We start from the raw sequence: 4,720 nt of genomic DNA, 5'->3' as shown, positions 1-4,720 counted from the left end.
CAAATCAATACTAAAAGTCAAAAGAAAGTCACCAAATAATGCATGCAGAGCAGAATTAGGACGATATCCAATCGTTATTAAAATTCTGAAGAGAGCCCTAAAATGTTACAACCACCTTAAGGAAAGCGACAGCAACAAACTCCACAACAAGGCTCTTACCCACAGAGAGTTACACCCAGAAAAGTGTCCCCTTAGCCAGCTTGTCCTGGGACTCTGTCCAACACACAAAAACCAACACATCAGGCAAAACCAAATTATAAGAAAACAAAAGGAGAAGTATTTGGCACATTGGAAAGAGTCCACCAAAAACCAGATTAAATTGGCATGCTATTTGCCCTTAACAGAGACTACACCGTGGCAGAATACCTGACCACTGTGACCGACCCAAAACTGAGGAAATCCTTGACCAGATACAGACTCAGCTAACACAGCCTGGCCATCGAGAAGGGTCGCCACAGACAGACCTGGCTCCCAAGAGAAGACAGACTGTGCTCCCACTGCACACACAACCAACTAGAAACAGAACTGCACTTCCTGACTTCCTGCCAGTCATACGAAGACATCAGGAATACACACTTCCCACGGGTTACAAAGGCATGCAAGGACTTCAAAGACACTCCAGATAATCACAAACTGCCATACCTGTTGGGAGAAATACAACAATGTGCGAACGCATCAGCAAGATTCGTCTCCTGTTGTGATGGGAGAAGGACCTCAAACTCCCCATAGACTTATCCCGCTGGACTCACTCTTCACACAATAATTGCACTATTGCACACGTCCTCCATAATGTAAATACTGTGCATTTAGAGTGTATCTTTAATTTATGTTCATACGAGATACTGCAATTTTTGTAATTTTTATAATATTGCACATTTTACTTTTTATAGTACTTTTATAGTATAACATTTGATATGTATAGATATTTTGTATTTAACGTTTTATGCTAATAATATTATATATTATATTATTTACCTGACCTTTTAACTTTTTATTTAATAATGCTGTTTATTTTATTGTTCACCTGCTTTGGCAATGCACATGTATATTTCTTATGTCAATAAAGCTTTTTTGAATTGAATTGAATTGAATTGAATTGAGAGAGAGAGAGAGAGAGAGAGAGAGAGAGAGAGAGAGAGAGTAAGGCAAAGAGGGAGAGAGAGAGAGAGAGAGAGAGAAAGAGGGAGAGAGAGAGGGAGAGAGAGAGAGAGAGAGAGAGAGAGAGAGAGAGAGAGGGAGAGAGAGAGTAAGGGAGAGAGGGAGAGAGGGAGAGGGAGAGAGTGAGAGAGGGAGAGAGAGAGAGAAAGAGAGTAAGGGAGAGAGAGAGATTGAGAGAGAGAGAGAGTAAGGGAGAGAGGGAGAGAGAGAGAGAGAGTAAGGGAGAGAGGGAGAGAGAGAGAGGGTGAGAGAGAGAGAGAGAGAGAGAGAGAGAGAAAGGGAAGGGAGAGGAAGTCCTCTTAATAAAAGGTTTCCTGTCCTGTTGCTTTCTGCCCGTCTCTCTCTGGTGGCTATTTCACAGAGGGCCCGCTTGACACAAATTAAACCTGCTCCGAGGCTGAGTGCCAGCACCACCCACACACATAAACACACACACACACTCATTCACACACTCTCACACACACTCTCACAGCAGGCCCACGGGAGTGCACATGAAGGCCAAATGTTTGGATGGGAGGAATACTGCACACACACACTCCTTGTTTTTTATTGAACAACGTCACACTCATTATCCAAGGCTATTGTTTGAGTGTTTGTCTGCATGTCTGACTGTGTGTGAGAAAGAGTTTTGAAATGTAATTGAATGCGTGGGTGCTCTGGGAACCTGTAAAAACACGCCAACGGATCTCTCGCCCCGCCAGTTTCTCCAGCTGTGTGGCCCCCGTGGCCCCGGGGAGGAGAGGAGACATGGGGACAGGACCCCGGGGGGAGCCGGAGAAGGAACCGGGCATGGAGGATTACAAGTGTAGGTGGTGGGGGGTTGATATGGGCAGGGCCCTCAGCCACACTCTGGGCTCCCTCCCAGCCTGGCCTCAAAGGGACATCGGATCTCGCCGAGTCCCTCAAAGTAATTATGGTAATAAACAACAAGTCCACCACAAACGCCACCCCTTACACACACACACACACACACAGACACTCACGCACACACACACACACACACACACACACACACACACACACACACACACACACACACACACGTGCGCACATCCCAGCAGGACAACAAACAGTATTGCTGTGGTGAACAGGTCCACACCGCTTGTGTTATTTATTTGTTTTTCTGTCTGGTCTTTAGTTTGTTCATCGGGGGGGGGGGGGGGGGGATGTGAGGTCGTCGGTCGATTGGGTGGGCAGTTGGTTTAAGGACCCACCAATTACATGTGATTGAGTCCATCCTGGGGTATTACTGGCCGGCGCGTTTGATTGTTGGAGATAAGACCCACTGTGAGTGGTCTATAATGAGCTGCTAGCCTACGGCAGAGAGCTGGCCATCCCTACCCCATTCGTTCCCCCCTCGCCGCCTCACAGCCCGCTGTCCTCTGCAGTGGACTCTGCCGTACTCCCGCCGACGGACGGCTCCTGGCTCTGGCTGGGGGTCTGGAGACGCAACGCGGCAGCTTAAACACATCAGGGGGGGGCTTAATGCCATCTCGTCCTCTCCCCTTTGTCTGTTATTACGTTTTGGGTTCATTTTGTGCCTCTTATGTACATCCTGTAGCATTGTTTTGGGTAGATTGGGCTAAGTGGTCATTTGAAGGGGTATGGGGCCACCGCAGCTTGTGTTGGTGGAGGGTCAACGAAAATCGGAGGAAAACAAAGTTGTGACTGGATTGTGGGGTTGGTGGGCTGCAGGGAGGGGGGCATTAAACCGGATTAGTGTAATGAAGAACATATCAAATATGTTGTTGGGGGGGACTAATCTGCTTTGATCTTAAAGCCTGAAGCAGCTGATAGAGATTTTATTTTCAGTCTGTTTCTTTTTTTTCCGAATAGGTTTAAACGCTGCTTTTCTGACTTACGGGGAAGAGTAACATGCTGGCTGGTTACAGGCCAGAAGTGTCCTGCAGATAGATCATCAGTGGGTATACTGTCCTGCTCTGTCTCTGCTCCCTGATGCTCTTCCATATGCTTCCCTGTGTACTTTGTGCCACATATATAGGGCTAATTTCATATACAGCCTAAGGTTCCCACACTCACCATATATATATATTATATATATATATTATATATATAAACATATATAATGTTTATATGGTATCTGCAATAGAAGAGGCTTAGGCTCTGAGGCTCAGGGAATCCTGGTGTCTGCCCCAACACGTCGGCAGACTTCATGTTCTGTCTGGTGCTGTGTGTAGGTTGACTGGGCTCACAGTGGAGGAGTGTGTACGGCCCTCTGCTGTCGACAGAGTTTCGGTCTGGTCGGGTGCCAGCTTTCGATGCCCTCCATCTGTCTCAGCGGCCTTTCTATTTTGTGACATGTTTGAAGAAAAGAAACAAACCCAAGAAAAATGTCTGTATGGGAACAGGTACAAAAAAAAGAACATCTTTGATGTAACCTCTTTGGCAGGGGGAAGGTGTGGAATTTGACAAGGTGATAATTCACAACGGCCTACTGTACCCTCACAGGGAACTGTTAAAAAGGAGAGAAGGAGAGAGAGAGAGAGAGAGAGAGAGAGAGAGAGAGAGAGAGAGAGAGAGAGAGAGAGAGAGAGAGTACCTCAGAGGGCTCCGGCGAAGACCGGGCAATCAATCACCTCTCCCCGTTTTCTTTTATGTGGTCGGGGCTAAGAGCAGACCCAGATAAACACTTCCACCCCCCAGCCTTCTCCGGGTCAATCCCTTTGTCACACCAAAGCCTGCGCTTGAGATCCCCCAGACACCGAAGTGAGAGGAACACAGAAAAAAGGGCGACCGGAGGAGAAGAGAGGCATCCTTACGTAAATGTTTAAGTTCAGGAGCCATGGGGTGCCGGCCGGGGAGGGGGAGGGGGCAGAGTGGGTAGGTGGGGTCGGGGAGGGGGGGTAGGGATGGGTAGTACCTCCCAGAGCTTGGCCCCGGCAGATCAATCACGGAAACAATATTGGCGCGGCCACTAGGAGGAATGTCAACAGAGGGCAACCTACGACTCCCCCTACCCAACTCCCCCCCCACTCTGTCCTCAAGCATGCCCAAGACAAGTACAGTGAAGCGCTGGATTACCCCCCCCCCACACACACACACACACACACACACACACAAACAACCTGACCCCTACATCAACTCAACACATACAAACACACACACACACACACACACACACACACACACACACCTCGACCCCCACCTCAACTCAACATACACAGACGCAAACGCACACACACACATACACAGACACACACAGACACACAAAAAAAACACACACACACGCACAGACGCAAACACACACATACACACACACAAACACACACACGGACCCCCACCTCAACCCAACATACACAGACACAAACTCACAGACACAAACGCACACACACACACACACACACACACAGACACACACACCCTCCGGTTTCTCCACCGATCTGACCTCTAGACACCCTCAGCCCTAATGGAGATTTTATGGACGGCGTTTCACTTTATAGACAGGACCCTGACCCCCGCCTCACAGCACGACTCTCTGGGGTCCAGATGTGTCCGAGCTGGCAAGGGACGGAAAAAATAAGACCCCTCCAGACCAATTAAG

Source organism: Pollachius pollachius (assembly GCF_949987615.1).
Source record: "Pollachius pollachius genome assembly, chromosome: 16".
Taxonomy (NCBI): domain Eukaryota; kingdom Metazoa; phylum Chordata; class Actinopteri; order Gadiformes; family Gadidae; genus Pollachius; species Pollachius pollachius.
Note: the sequence above shows the minus strand (reverse complement) of the source record.